This window comes from Macrotis lagotis, chromosome 1 (assembly GCF_037893015.1).
Source record: "Macrotis lagotis isolate mMagLag1 chromosome 1, bilby.v1.9.chrom.fasta, whole genome shotgun sequence".
Classification (NCBI taxonomy): Eukaryota; Metazoa; Chordata; class Mammalia; order Peramelemorphia; family Peramelidae; genus Macrotis; species Macrotis lagotis.
This window is the reverse complement of record NC_133658.1, coordinates 910,196,448-910,213,724: the sequence shown is the minus strand read 5'-3', so window position 1 is coordinate 910,213,724 and position 17,277 is coordinate 910,196,448.

Sequence of the window (17,277 nt, the reverse complement as noted above, 5' to 3'; positions counted from 1 at the left end):
ATCTGACCCCTAGATCCAGTTGGTTATGGGGGAGAAAGGGAGACAGTAGCCCCTCACTCAGATCCAACTTGCTATGGCATCACCCCCCACCTCCCCTGATGTCATGGTCTTCTTCAAGAAGGAAGGACAAACATTACTTATCAAACATCAATCAATAATGATAACTATGAGAAGGAATAAGAAAGTTTAAATAAAACTTTTAAGTAAGATTGGAGAATCATAAACATTTCTCAAAAATGATTAGAACATGCTAAAAAAAATGGACAATAAATAAAGCTACGTCATAGGGAATGCAACTTAATGTTCAAATAGTTAGCAGGTTTCTTATTCTGTTGGGGGTAAGGGGGAGATTGCTTTCTACTTCATGAAGTTACCAGCTTCTGGGAAGTATATTCCTTTGGAAATTCTGTGTAAAACGTATCTGTCCTTCACCATTGGCCACAAATTGTCAAGCTTGATCAACTTAAACTCAGAGATATGCATGTATCTTTGAATAAACATTTTGGTGTCTTTAATGAGGAATTTGATTGCTGATGGTACTTGAAAGAAATCTTTTCATTTAGTTTTCAAGTTGAAGGTATATATATATATATATATATATACATATATTCATATATATTCATATATATTCATATGTGTGTGTGTGTGTGTGTGTGTGTGTGTGTGTGTGTGTGTGTATATCTTGACCATTTTCCAAGTTCCAACTCACTTGCAGAAATTCTCTAGGAATTTATTGTCTCAAATCTGTAGGAAATAATACTAATATAATTTAGTATTGTGCTACAAAGCTTACATTGGGTTTACAGCAATTAGCTTATATGTGGAATGCCAGTGCAAGACTTAATAGTTAATCTCATGAGCATTAGTACTAAAGGAAGAATATCAGGTTAGGTCATGCATAACTCATCTGGGCAGCTAGCTAGACAGCCTAGTAGATAGAATACTGGATTTGGAATGAGGAAGACTTCATGAGTTCAAATCCAGCCTCACACATTTACTAATTGCATGACCCTGAACAAGTCACTTAACTCATTTGCCTCAGTTTCCTAATCTGTAAAATGAACTGGGGAAGGAAATAGTAAACCTCTCTAATATCTATGCCAAGAAAACCCCAAATGGGGAACATGAAGAGTCTGAAACAACTTAACAAGAACAATAAATTCATCTGAAAGTCATAGTCCTTCTATATCATTTGTTGTTTTTGCCTTTGCCTTAAACTTGTATTAGTTTGATAATGCTACCTGTAGTTTAGAAAAAGCTCTAAAAAAGATACTTGTGGATATGACTTTGCAAAAAAAAAAAAAGAGCTCCTCTCAATCTTAGGAGAGATCTTAAAGAGAATTTCTTTTTTTTTCTTTTTAGGTTTTTGCAAGGCAATGGGGTTAAGTGACTTGCCCAAGGCTACACAGCTAGGCAATTATTAAGTGTTTGAGGTTGGATTTGAACTCAGGTACTCCTGCCTAAGAGAATTTCTTAATTAAAATCATTCTCCTATTTAAGAAGTTCACAAAATAAGATTTTTTTGCATTTTTAAATAGGGTTTTTTAATTGTTAACATTTAAACATTTAATAAAATGATTTTTAATCATCTTATCCATTTTGAAAAAAAAACTAGCCAGCAAATCTATTTAATGAACTTCAACAAATTGAATAACCTTTTTCTAAAGCTAGGAACATTAGGATTATGTGAATATAAAGATGTATTATGCTTCATGAACCTATATCCAACTATTTTGCATAAATAATAGCCACACCTTGTAAGGGAAGGAGACAAAGGTATCTTTGGTCATTTGCTTAGAACAAGCAGCAATCTCTACAAAGTGAGTAAGAAAGAATATCAAATTCTTTATTCATTTTCCATGTTTCCTTGGAGAGGTAAGCTATTCTAGTTTTTAAATTTTTATTAAAAATATATTTCTTTTAGAGAATGTTAATAGTTCACTAATCCAATCTTTCTTTTTCCATAGAGTCAAGCTAACCTTTTAAAAAATTTTCATTGAAAAAAACATTTTCATTGAACCCTTCCTGACCTACTGTATGATTTGACAAAGGATTCTATCTCTACTCATTCTGCACATACAAGAATCTCCCTTTCTTTTTCAATGTAAAATATATATATTTCTAGGTACAGTAATTTAAGATGTTTTTGTGAAGGAGATGGGTGATATTTGTCTCCTCTTTATCTTTTTCTTTTTTAAAAAATCATGATCTATGGGGCAGTTAAGTGACACATTGGCTCTGAAGTCAGGAACACCAGAGTTCAAATCCAGTCTCACACACTTGTTAACTGTGTGAGTCTAGGTAAGTCACTTGAGCCTGATTGTCTCTAAATTTAAAAAAAAAAAACATGATTTAAACATTTAATGACTAATTGAAATAATTCTATATATAAAAACTTCAGTCTGTCTTGAGACCTTATAAAATATCTAAAACCTGTTGCTAAAACAAATCTAAGACCTGTATGCTTGTTTGAATAGGCATTTGTGAATGTTCAAATAGTCCTAAAAGAAGTCCAGTAGTAGTTCCTAATTACTTCTAGGATAAAATTTTAAATAGATGATTTAGAACCAGCATCTTTCTTTGATTTTTTCTATTGTGTTTTTTTTTTAGATTTTTTGTAAGGCAAATGGGGTTAAGTGGCTTGCCCAAGGCCACACAACTAGGTAATTATTAAGTGTCTGAGATCGGATTTGAACTCAAGTCCTCCTGACTCCAGGGCCAGTGCTCTATCCACTGTGCCACCTAGCCTCTCCTACCATTGTGTTTTTACTGACACAACAGCCAAAGTTCTAAGACCACTACAGCTTTCACAAGGCCTTTACCTATATTCTTTTACTCAATGGAAAACGTTGAAAGTCAATCACATACATCCTAGTTCTCAAGAGGAAATAGTTGGATCTTGATGTTTTTTTACAAAGCAAAAAGATTACTATTTCATTCAAAATGAAAACTATTACATCTTTATCACTTATCAAATACCACATAGTTCTCCCTATGAAAATATTATATCCTCATGTCATCCAGAAAGAATAGGATATTTTAAAGGTATAACTTTATACATGAAGATACATTAATTCAATGAGATAAGAGATGCCAAAACTAAGGCTGATTTTTCCTTCAGATAAAAAGCTAAAATAAGAGGAAATAATGAAGTCAGAATAGTAAAAATCAAAACAATGGGGGCATTCATTCTTATATCTCATTGTAGTAGCTCAAAGATGTTTGAGAATTCTGATAATATGATTCATTATGAAATCTTTATAATTCATCAGACATGGTTATAGAAATTGACTATGGGGGAAAAGAAGGAAGAAGAGATCAAAACTATTCCCTCTGACCTAAACCTAAAGGCACAAACTGACCTAGAATAACTACACCAGGATAAAGTTTTCTTTTATCTGTTTGATTTGGGGCAAAAGTCAAAATTAACTTTTGGAAAGGGCCAATAATACAAAAGTTCAAAATTATTCATGGGGTATCAAAACAAGACTCAAGATTAACTAGGCAGGAAACTTTTATTTTCTTAAAAAAGTAACAGAGTAGGAAACTGAGTCAAGAGGATTCTGGCATTACCTTTGCAAGGCTACTCAAAAAGCTCTGTTTGCAGCCAGGAAGACTTATCTGGCTTCAGACATTTACTAGCTGTGACCCTGAAAAAGTCACTTAACCCCACTGGCCTTAAATGAGGTGGAGAAGGAAATAGCACATCGCTCCAGTTATCTCTTCCAAGGAAAACCCAAATGACATTCCAAAAGTGTCACAAGACTGTAAAGGATTGAACAACAATCATTTCTCAACCTTTTCAGGCACATACACTTACCGGTAGCATTTCTTGGTTCATATTCCATTTGCACAGACCATGGTAGTTCCCTTGAATGATATTGAATAGTACTGGCTTCACAATATTTCAAAAATTGACTCTTACCTTTGGAACTCAAAATATATCATTGCAGTCCCTAGAGACTTAATTCTTTTACATAGCATTAATACTTTATTAATAGCTTAAGGCAGAGTACATTTGTTTTTCTCTTAAAAATAAATAAAATTGGGGGCGGAGCCAAGATGGTGACATGAAGGGATCGAGTCTTAGGAGCTCTCTGATAAAAACTCATAAACTAAGGACTCTAACTAAACTTTTGAGAGACAGAACCCACAAAGAGACCCAGTGAGGCAGTTCTCCTACTCAAGGTAACCTGGAAAAGAGCAGAAAGGTTCTGCTCCCCAGGGCCGGAGAGGCAGCCCTCCAGAGGGGTGGCCCGCCAGAGCCAAAGAACTTCAGCCTCCCAGAGGCAGCCCCAGGGTGCTGGGAGCCTCAGCTCACAGCAGCGGGGGAGTCTCCTGAGCTGCACCCCAGGGAGCACCGGGCACAAAGTGGGGGAACAGTGGGGGACCTCTGCCAGAGCAAGCACATGGAGCCTAGTCCTCAGGGCACACAGCCAGCAGCCTGGTCTTTGGGCAGCCTAGACCCGGAAACAGAAGCAGGTAGAGCCGGTAAGCAGGAGCCCCCGGGGCATGAGCCCATTGAGCTGAGGGAGGGGAGTGAAGAGAGAGAGACTGCCGAGCTCTGTCCTCTGCCCCTGGAACAGGACTCTGGAGCTCTGACCACATTCAGATCCTGATCGCAGTCTAGGCCCCCCCATAGAATAGCAGGGAACCCCCCACCTCAGCCCCATGGCAGAGGGGGGCGCTTATGGTCATTCACAGACCAGGAGGAAGGACAGAGCCTCACACACTGAGACCCTTGTGGGAGTGTCCCAAAAGCTCAGGAAGCACCCCCCAAAAACAGGCTTAGGCTGGGAAAATGAACAAAGAAACAAGAGGAAGACCATTGAGAAATATTTTGCAAATGAGCCCAAGAAGAATCAAAATACTCAGTCTGAAGATGAGGAAGCACAAGCTCCTGCATCTAAAGACTCCAAGGAAAACAGAAATTGGGCTCAGGCTATGACAGAGCTCAAAAAAGACTTTGAAAATCAAATGAGGGAGTTGGAAGAAAAACTGGGAAAAGAAAGGAGAGAGATGCAGGAAAAACATGAAAATGAAGTCAGAAGCTTAGTCAAGGAAATCCAAAAAAATGCTGAAGAAAATAGCATGCTAAAAACCAGCTTAGGTCAAATGGATAAAACAGTTCAAAAAGTTATTGAGGAGAAGAATGCTTTAAAAAGCAAAATTGGCCAGATGGAAAAAGAGATAAGAAAACTCTCTGAGGAGAATAAATCCTTCAGACAGAGAATAGAATTCAGGGAGATTGATGAATTTACCAGAAATCAGGAATCAATACTTCAAAACCCAAAAAATGAAAAATTAGAAGAAAATGTGAAATATCTCGTTGAAAAAACAACTGATATGGAAAACAGACTTAGGAAAGATAATTTGAAAATTATTGGAATACCTGAAAGTCATGATCAGGCAAAGAGCCTTGACATCATTTTCAAAGAATTACTACAGGAAAATTGCCCTGATATTCTAGAAGCAGAGGGCAAAATAGAAATGGAAAGAATCCACCGATCCCCCTGAGAAAGAGATCCCAAAAAACCAACCCCCAGGAATATTATAGCCAAGTTCCAGAACTCCCAAGTCAAAGAGAAAATATTACAAGCAGCCAGAAAGACACAGTTCAAATATCGTGGAGCTGCAGTCAGGATCACACAGGACTTAGCAGCAGCTACATTGGAAGGTCGTAGGGCTTGGAATACAATATACCAGAAGGCAAAAGAGCTTAGAATGCAGCCAAGAATGAACTACCCAGCAAGGCTGAATGTCCTGTTCCAGGGAAAAAGATGGACTTTCAATGAACCAGGGGAATTTCAAAGGTTCCTTTTGGAATGGCCAGAGCTGAACAGAAGGTTTGATCTTCAGATACAGGACTCAGGTGAAGCATGGAGATTGGAGGAGAGGGGGGAAATATGAGGGACTTAATGAGGATGAACTGCATGTATAGAAAAATGATACTGATAATATTCATATGAACCATCTCAGTTAATAGAGCAGGTAGAGGGAGCTTTTATAGTTGAAGCACAGGAGAAACCTGAATTCGAAGATAAAATATGGTGTAAAAATGGAGTCAATAAGAAAAAAAGGGAAATGGAATGGGAGAAAGAAAAAGGAGAGGGGGAATAGTCCAAGCTATTTCACATAATAAGATTTTTTTTAATTACAATGAGCTATTGCAATGATATGGAAGGGGGAAGACAAGGGGGAATGAGGGAACCTTTGCTCTCATCAGAGATGGCTAGGAGAGGAAACAGCAAATATACTCAATGGGGTATAGACATCTGGAGTAAGAAGGAGGGGGGAGCAGGGGGAAGGGGTGGGGATGTGAATAAAGGAGGAGAGGATGGACCATGGGGGGACAGTGGTCAGATATAACACATTTTCTTTTTTTACTTCTTGCAAGGGGCTGGGATTGGATGGCCTGCCCAGGACCAGAGGGCCAGGTGGATTCTGGGCCTAAGGGGTGGTATGGGGGCTCAGGGCTTCTTGGCCCCAGGACCAGGGATCTGTCTGCTGCACCACTCAGCAACCCTATAGTAGAGTCAGAGTGAAAGGAGAGAGAAAATAGAGTACATGGTAGTGGAGAAATAAGAAAGGAGGGAGTTGCGATCAGCAATGGCAACATTGGAAAAATATGGAAGTAACTTTTGTGATGGACTTATCATAAAGAATGTGATCCACTCACGACAGAGTTGATGGTGTTGGAACAAAGACTGAGACACATTTTTTGTTATTATTATTTGGGGGAGGGTGCAGGGCAAGTGGGGCTGGGTGGCCTGCCTGGGGCCACATAGCAGGGTGATCATTGGGTGTCTGGGGCCGGATTTGGACCCAGGTGATCCTGGCTCAAGGGCCAATGCTCTGTCTGCCATCCAGCCACCCCTACTGTTATTACTATTTTATTTTATTTTGGGTCTTTTTTTTTCTTCTTTTTGGTTTTTACAGGGCAGTGGGGATCAGGTGGCTTGCATGTCACATGGCTGGGTGATTATTGGGTTTACGAGGCTGGATATGGACTCGGGTGCCCATGGCTCCAGGGCTGGTGCTTCGTCCATTGCACCACCTGGCCATACCTACAATTATTACTATTATTTTTTTAATTTTAATTTTTTTCTCCCCCCTTTACTTTTTTGCCCAAGCAAGTCTATCTGTATTCATGGGGGGAGGGGTATTTTGTTTACTTGTAAACAAGTATATTTTATTAATGTAAAGAAAAACATACGTACAAAATGAGAATAAAAAATAAATTAAAAAATAAAATAAAACAAAATAAATAAATAAATAAAATTGGGGCAGCTAGATGGCGCAGTGAATAGAGCACCGGCCTTGGAGTCAGGAGTACCTGAGTTCAAATCTGACCTCAGACACTTAGTAATTACCTAGCCCTGTGGCCTTGGGCAAGCCACTTAACCCCATTGCCTTGAAAAATCTAAACAAACCCTAAATAAATAAACAAAATTATTAATTAAAAACATTTATTCTTGCTACTCATTAAGTATCTAAAAGGTTTTTCAAAAACTTTCATTTTCTTACATACATTTCAAATGTAAATATTAAATACATTTCATGCACGTTGCTGATTGTTCATTGTTTCAGTCACGTCTGACTTTTCATGACCCCATTTGGAGTTTTCTTGGCAAAGATCCTGGAGTAGTTTGCCATTTCCTTCTTCAAGTTATTTTACAGATGAGGAACTGAGGCAAACAGAGTGAATTGAGTTACATGTCTGAAGTCACATTTGAACTCAAAACTCCCTGACTCCCAGTCTAGCAGCCTATCCACCGTAGAGAGAGGATATAAGGTTAGAATTGTATCTATTTGTTCTTTTCAATATTGTCAATCTAGAGGAAATAACTTTAGGTTCAAATTGTCCTTATCAATATAACTCCTTTGTTGAGAAAGAAGTGCATGTAAAATAGTTACTACAACAGAGTCCTTCTGAAGTGACCACATGTTTTAAGTTTGCTGCATTTTCAGGAAGATAGTTTTACAAAAGAGGGTCATTTACATGCATACTAATGAAGAGCGACAGCCCCCATGCTTGCCCCCTAACCCCATCTCCTTATTTGAAATTGGGGCCAATCAAAATACTTAGGGAGGACCTTCGATGGCACTTATCTCACCTCCTCATGATTGTGGGACTCAAACAAAATTTATTTACTTTTATATGGAAGATACTTTCTCCTGTCTACAAAAGTAATGTTCGATTTGAATCCCGTGTTGTCCTTTTAGCTGGCCCAGCAATACATCTTGCCTTGATGTATGGCTTCAGTTACTTTCTAGTTGTGTATCCCTGGATTAGTTACCTAAGCCTGTTTCCCCTCAGTTTCCTCATCTGTAAAAATGAACTGGAGAAGGAAATGGCAAACCACTCCAGCATTTTTGCCAAGAAAATTCCAAATGGGGTCACAGAAGTCAACATGCCTGAAAAAATGCCTTAAAAAATAAATAAATATATTTAAGGTTTGATTCCCCTCCTACCAGGTGCCAGTTCCACAACAAATACACATAGCAGATAGGAAACCAACCCATTTATCCAAACAACTAAAAAACAAAAATCAGAGAAAATATTCATATGAGAATGTACACTGGGCAGTATGCCAGATAAATGAGACCTCCTATAGGCAGTCAATTAAAAGAAAGACAGACAGAGACAGAAAAAGAGAGATGAAGCCAGAGACAGAGAGACAGTCTCCTACAACTCAGCCAAGGCAAATGACCTGAAGTCTCTGGTGAAGTAAACTGAGAGAAGAACAAGATCTAGATAACCTGTATGCCATTAGGATGTGAAGAAAATCTGGAATCATGTGTCTTCTCTTTCCAATCTGGAAACCAGAAGCCCAAGATCTCTTTCTATGTAGCTGTCCCTCCCTTGCATGAATACAGAATACAGGATAAATCATTTGTTGTTGTTTGACCTTCATTCTTTTTTTAATCGATATTTTATTTTTCCAAATATGTGTTATGAAAGTTTTTCAACATTCATCTATATTACAAAATTCCCTTCCACCCTCCCTTCCCTCCCCCTTCCCCTCATGGGCAGTCTGGTTAATATTGAATATGCACATTTTTGTTAAGCAAGTTTACAGATTAGTCCTTTTTGGTGTGAGGAATTAGGATTAAGGGAAAGAAATACATAAGAGATATTTTTTAAAAGTGAATGTAGCATTCTTTTTCATTCTTGAAGAAGACCATGACATCAGACATCTTGACTTGAACGTGAATTGGATTTAAGTGAGACAGGGTTATGCAAAGTCACTAGTCTCATTCTCTCCTCCAGAGCCATGGGTGTCCAGTAGTTAGATATGGATTAGGACAATTGGAGATGGCCCCACTACAGAGCAATTAATCAATCTACCAATGAGGATTGTCCAAAGCAAATGATCTTTTAAGCTAAAGATTACATAAATTTGCATTTAAGGTTAGGGGAAAGAAAGTGGAGGGGAGGAGTAGTGTGTGAAATTAAATGCAGCAGGCAGTGACCAAGATTCTCAGTTATCAGTTCTCAAATACCTGAGCCCATAGCCTTCACGTTCAGTGGAGGAAAGCTGGTTGTTAAATCCACCAGTAAACTGGGGGCCAATGGATCTCTTGCTTTCTTCTAATATTAATTTGTACTCTTATGCCCAGGGTATCAGAAAACATGCTCCACCACCTTCTTGGCTATCATGCTTATTACATAAGTGAATATTGGGAGCATAGAGAGATAATGAAATCAGAGAAAAAAATTCTAAATTGCTTTCCAGGCTGATTAAAACAATTCAAAGCCTCATCCTCAAGGTTCTTTTGTAGCCCTGCCAACATAAACCAATCTTTGCCAATACGTTGGGTGTGAGATGAAACCTAAAGGTTGTTTTTTGCTTTAGGCTGATTTTATCTTTAGTGATTTGACAATCTTTAATATAGTTGTTAGAAGCTGACAGTCTTCTTTTGACAACAAAGTGTTCATATTCTTTGACCATATCTGACCCTCTTCGGGTATACTGGAGGCAAAGGTTTTGTTGACAAGATATCGTTATTGCTCTGCCCCATTTTTTCCAAAAGAAAACATATTCAATGTCACTTTGCATTCATCCCTTTCTTTCTCTGTATTTTCTTTCCAGGCATCTCCCTGTTATGTGCCCTGGTACTCTTGAGCTACCTCCTGTGAAAACATCATCTGTCTTTCAGTGGTGCATAGGTTACACTTGTTCCATCAAGTTCCATTGTGCACAATAGCAGCAACATTTTGTGATGATCAGCTATGATAGACTTAGCTCTTCTCAACAATGCAGTGATCCAAAAGACTCAGGGGGAAATGTCTTTCACGTCCAGGGAAAGAATTCTTAAGTCTGCAGATCAAAGCACACTATTTTCACTTTTAACATTTTAATTTAAATTTCTTCTTGTAGTTTTTCCTTTTCTGTTCTTTCACAACATGACTAATGTGTTTAACAAGATTGAACATGTATAACCTATATCAGATTATTTACTGTCTTGGGGAGGAGGAAGGGAAAGGAGGAGGAGAGAAATTTAGAACTCAAAATCTTGTAAAAATGAATGTTGAAAACTATCTTTACATATAACAAGAAAAAATACTGTTAAATGGGGGGAAAATAAAGCTCCTAATATATAGATGGTATTTGATTGGACAAATTCTCATTTTGATTTCCAGAAATGAGTAAATATGTCTTGAATCTTTAATTTTCCCAGGAGGAAAACTCAAAAAGTGTCCAAAAGAGTCAACCTGAATGAAAACATTTTGTGATGTATAAAAAAGTTTCAAGAGGCATATTTTTCTGGATAATGAACAATTTAATGAATCATATTAGCATATCATCAGCAGAGAGTTAAAGTTCAAATCCAGTCTGAGATAATAGCTGTGTGGCCCCAGGGGAGTCAACCTTAATTTTCTCATCTGAAAAAAAAAATGAGAATAATGAATTAAGAATAAAAATGATATAATATTTTTAAAAACACTTTTCAAAGCTTAAGGTTAGGATTCCTATCCAGCCTCAGACACTGACTGACTGCATGATTAACTTGTGTCTTTCTCAGTTATACCTTTAAACCAGAGATAAAAACCTTAGGATAAAATGAAATATTATTTAAAAAGCATGTTCCAAAATTTAAAATTCTAAACCTTTAAGTGCTAGTTATTATCACTGTTATTATATCACTGTTATTAATTCTCAGACCTTAATAATAAATTTCTGACCTGTCTTTCAAATCCAGGATATCATGAGCACTTGGGAAATCTCACTATTTTCAACTAAGACGGCTCAAGATCATAGAATTCTTGAATGATCATAGGCACACAGGAGTCTGGGTGACTTAACCAGAGATCTGTGCTAAGAAGCAAAGACCAAAGCAAAGCAATCTCTGCCCTCATGTATTGTCATGAAAGGAAGCATAGGATACATACATTGATATACTCAAGATACATTCAAAGCAGGTATAAGATAATCTGAGAGAAGAAAGCTCAAGGATCTGGGGTTGGGGGACAGTGGTATTTGGAGGCCTGGGAGAGGTCTTTTTGCTGAAAAAGGTCATGTTGGATCTGAGGCAGAAAGGAAAAAGGGATTCTAAAAGGTGTGAGGGAAGGACTGAGGGAAAATTAATGAGAAGGCAAGGAGAACAAATGGAGCATCATGTGTGAAAAACAGGAGGCAGGTCAGCAGGGCAGGACAATTGAATGAGTTGTTTTTCTCTTATATTAATAACTAATTATTGAATTAGGAATAAGGTGATTTTTCTCTCCTTTTCTATTTTCTCATTCAGAAATCAGACCCTGTAAGTTATCCAGGTCACCTTTAAAGGGCAGTGCTGGTACTGAGAGGGAAAATTCAGATCTGTTCAAAAGGTAAAGAAATTTTAGTTTAGGAGAATTGATGCATTCCTGTTCATTGTATTTTACTCTGAAAGGTCTGGGTAAATGTGAATTATCCCTTTTTGTAGATGGATAATATGGATTTAGATGTTTCTTTATCTAAAACTAAATGATCAAAGTCATGTCCTCCATCACCTCATTAGACTAGATCCACCACTCGTTATAATATTCATTCTCTCCCATTACTTTCTCATTACTCATTACTCTCATTACACATTACTCTCATTACTCAGAATCAGCCTTGTATGTCAAAAACTGCTTGAATGATTTGCAGGCACTGATTTCTGAATGAGGAAGTAGAAAAGAGAAAAAAATCTTAATCCTAAATGGGTAATTAGAGCTGACTGCCACCCTCAGGAACACCTACTCTTTCAAGGGTATATCAATATTGAGTGAGTTCCATGATGAGTGTTTAGCATTCAAGAGTGTCACTGACCCCTTTATTGATAATATGCTAGAATGATTCATCAAATTGTTCATTATACATTGAACTTTTTATACATCACAATATGTCATTTTCAGTCATGTCTGACTCTTTCTGACACTCTTTGAGTTTTCCTAGCAAAGATACTGGAATGGTTAAACATTTGTTTCTCCAGTTCATTTTATGAATGAGGAAACTGAGACCAACAGGGTGGAGTGACTTGCCCAGGGTCACAGTGTCTGAAGTCAGATTATATTTATGTTTCATTTTCTATTTTTATTTTATTTTTCCAATTACATGTTATGAAAGTTTTTCAACATTCATCCATATGCATATTTATAAGTTGCATAATTTTCTTCCATCCTCCTTTACCACCCCCTTCTCCTCAGCAGCAAACAGTCTAGTTAACATCATCCATGTACATGTGTTTAATATGTTTACATATTAATTATTTTCTGCATGAGGAATTAAGACTAAGGGAAAAGAAAGAAAATAAGATAGGAAGGAAAAGCAAAAGAAATTTTTAAAGTGAACATAAGGTTCATTCAGATTCTGTAGTTTTGTTTTGTTTTGTTTTGTTTTCATATGGATGTGGATGGCATTGTCCATAAAAGGTCTCCCAGGGTTGTCCTAGCTCTCTGAACTGCTGAGAGGAGCTGCTTCTATCAAGGCTGATCATCTCACAGTGTTGCTGTTCATGTGTACATTGTTTTCTTGGTTCTACCCCCTTCACCCAGCATCAGATCCTGTAATTCTTTCCATGCTTCTCTAGAATCTGACCATTCATGGTTGAGGCCAAATTTGAACCCTGGAAGATGAGTCTGCCTAACTCCAGACTCATGCTGGCACCACTAGCTGTCCTATAATAAATACTAATATTTTCATGGCAGCATTTTTTTTGTGGTAGGGAAAAAACCTGGAAATAAAATGAGTAACCATCAGTGAAGAATGGCTTACTAAACTGTAATATATAAATATCATGGAAAATTGTTTCACTAATGAGGAAGAAATATAAGAATTTTTTTCAAAGCATGGGAAGATTGGTAGGAACTGTTTCAGAATATTTATTAAGAGCTTAGTTCGTGCCAGAAACTAGGTTAAGCAAACAATGCTTACAATGAAGTACAAGGCAGTTAAACTCAAATCAAATACCAGGACCAATCTTAATCCAGGATGACAAATGATGAAACCTATTTTCTTGTTCTTCTTGGCAGAGAGCTGAGGGATCATGGGGACAGAAGATGACATCCACTATCAGATGAGGTCTCTCTATCAATTGGTTTTGCTTGGCTGGCTTTCTTCATTACAAAAGAGGGAAAGGTCATCAAGGAAGAGAGAGGGATCATGGAAAACAAGAAGATGACTATGGTGTGTGCTTTGAGAGTCATCGTTCTCTTTTGCCACCAGCAGTTTAGATTAGTGTTTAGAGTACAGTTCGGGTCCTCCTGACTTCAGAATCAGTGCTTTACATACTAGTTGTGTGACCTTGGACAAGTCACTTAATCCTGACTGCCTTGTATCCAGGGCTATCTCCAGTCATCCTGATTCCACTGGACCCAGGTGACTCTGGAGAAGAAAGTGAGACTGGTGACTTAGCACAGCAACCCCTCACTCAAATCCAATTCACATGCTTGTCAAGGTATCACCTCCCTATGTCATGGTCTTCTTCAAAAGCAAAGGACAAACATAATGGTACCTAGAATAAGAAATTAGGGTTAAGATTCAAATCCAGCCTGAGACACTTGCTAGCTGTGTGACCCTAGGCAAGTCAACATTATCATGTGAGAAACGGGGATAATGAAGTAAGGATAAAGTGAGATGATATTTATAAAGACTTTCCAGAACTTTAGGAACAGGCTTCAAATCCAATCTCAGACATTTACTGATTGTATTAACTTCTGTCCACCTTAGTTCCTTTATCTGTAAAAAGGAGACTTTTTTAAAAGCATTTGCTGACTGACTGAAGACAAAAGTTCTTGTCTCTAAGGGGCAGCAAGTTGGCATAGTGGATAGAGTGCTGACCCTGGAGTCAGTAAGACCAGAGTTCAAATCCAGCCTCAGACACTTAATGATTGACTAGCTGTGTGACCTTGGACAAGTCACTTAACCCCATTGATTTAAACTTTAAAAAATTGTCTCTAAATTTTCAAATTATAGAAAGATGAATAATGAGAGTTGAGGAAGAGCCTTAGACTTGAAATTAGAGTTCCTAGGTTTAATTCTTAGAAAAGGCTTAATAAATTTTTGTTTCTTTCATGCCTTCCCAGCTCACAACTGCTCTCATTTCATTAGGTCATTTCATCTCTATGAATCTCAGCCTTTTTAATTGTAAAATGGGGATACTGATACAAACTTGCTTCATGAAGTTATTATGAAGAAATTGCTTTGGATTTTTTTTTTTGGCTTTTGATTTTTGTAAGGCAATGGGGTTAAGTGACTTGCCAAGGTCACACAGCTAGGTAATTATTAAGTTCTGAGGCTGAATTTGAACTCAGGGCCAGTGCTCTATCTACTGCACCACCTAGCCACCCCAGAAATTGTTTTGCTAAGAGTAAATCAGTATTTAAAAAAAAAGAGCTAATGACCCAATGGCAGATACAGTTAAATTCAAAAGGACATATCACCAAGTGATGATGGCCATATGGCATTAATATATAATCTATTAATTAAATAAATGTTAATTTTATCCAGTATATGTATTAATATATAATGTATTTTATATGATATTAATTGGCTGGTTGTTATACTTCATTCTCAGAGGTCCAAAATGACATCACTTTGTAAGAGTCAAGTTACAGTGTATCACACTATGACTGATACAAACTCAGAATGCTCTATGCACAAGTCAGGCACAAATAGTCCATTTGAATATTTGGGGTGGATTCTCTATATTTGTGCATCTTTTGTTTCTTTTGAACCACTTAAATTGTGCTTTGCTCATAGAGTACAGGTTCTTCTCTGATGAAGGGTATGTCATATTGGATAGGCCTGTGCAATTATCTTCCGTGTCTCACAATCTATTTCAAAGTTCTTAAGAGAGACCTTCAGAGTGTCCTTGTACCATCTTTTCTGACCACCATGTGAGTGCTTGCCCTGTGTGAGTTCTCCATTAAATAGTCTTTTTTGACAAGCATTTGGCATGTGAATAACATGGTCAGTCCATCGTAGTTGCACTCTCCATAGTAGACCTCAGTGTCCAGCATCATATCCTGCTAGGTAACCCCCCCTAAGACAATTTAAATGGAAGCAATTCAGTTTCCTGGCATGGTGGTAGTAGACTATTTCAGCACAATAGATCTGTAGACCTTCGGTTTGGTAGTCAGTCTAATAACTCTTCTCTCCCACACTTTCTTTTGGAGCCTCCCAAATCCTAGCTCTGGTAATGTGTATGTGAACTTCATCATCAGTGTGTACCTCCTTGGAAAATACACTGCCAAGGTAAGTGAACTTATCCACAGTATTCAAAACTTCTCCATTTGCTACAACCAATGATTCCACATATGGGTGGTGTGGTGCTAGCTGATGGAGCACTAGCGGTTTTTTTAGTGTTAATCATGCAAAATTAGCACAAGTAGTGGAGAAATGATCCTTGCTTTGCTACATCTCAGCATCAGAGGCTGAATTGTGAATACAATCATCTGCAAACAGAAGATCATGCACCAACACTCCCTCCACTTTATTTGTAAAAGTATTATAATATATAATTATCACAATATATTAATATATATATAGATATGCATGTTTGCATATAGCTATATATTTATATTATGTATAAATATATTTGAATTTGCTTGGGTATATGTATACAGTGTAGATACCTCCTCACTCATAAAAGACCTACTCATGAGGCTTTGATGAGTCATCATTTGCATTGTTGGATGGAGTGGCCACCCTGGTCTTCAACTTCGTTCTAATTCTCATCATCTGATCATTGATGAACTCTCAGAATGCTAGTCATGCATTATCTCTTTTGTCAGAGGCACAGTGGTTGCTCATACCACACATCATAGTCCAATGACCCTGGCCAAGTCAAATGTCCTCTTGTGTGAATTGAATAACTCCATTTGATCTCACTTGATCCTTCCAATAACCCCCTACAGTGGATGCTACAGAGGTGATTATCCCCACTTTACAGAAAAAGAGGCTACAAAGAAGAAATTACTTGCCTGCAGTTATATAATTATCAAATTTTAGAGTCTGTATTTCAGCCAAGATCCAGGTCTTTATATCTATGAGAGGAGAAGAGAATAACATGGGGGAATATGGGGAATTTAGGAGAGGATTTTCTTTTTTTTTTTAGAAAGATTTTATTTATTTTGTGTTTTACAGTTCCCCCCCCCCAATCCTCCCACTTCCCACAGAAGGCAATCTATTAGTCCTTACCTTGTTTCCATGGTATACACTGATCAAATTGAATGTGATGAAAGAGAAATCATGTCCTTAAGGAAGAAAAATAAAGTATAAGAGATAGCAAAATTACATAATAAGATAATGATTTTTTTTGCTAAATTAAAGGTAATAGTCTTTGGTCTTTGTTCAAACTCCACAATTCTTTCTCTGGATACAGATGATATTCTCCATCACAGACAGCCCCAAATTGTCCCTGATTGTGGCACTGATGGAATGAGCGTCTCCATTAAGGTTGATCATCACTCCCATGTTGTTGTTAGGGTGTACAATGTTCTTCTGGTTTTGCTCATCTCACTCAGCATCATTTCATGCAAATCCCTCCAGGCTTCCCTGAATTCCCGTCCCTCCTGGTTTCTAATAAAACAGTAGTGTTCCATGACATACATACACCACAGTTTGTTAAGCCATTCCCCAATTGAAGAATATTTACTTAATTTCCAATTCTTTGCCGTCACAAACAGAGCTGCTATGAATCTTTTTGTATAGACCCAGTAGTGGTATTGCTGGATCAAATGGTATGCAAATTTTTGTTGCCCTTTGGGAATAATTCCAAATTGAGGAGAGGATTTTCTTTTCCTGG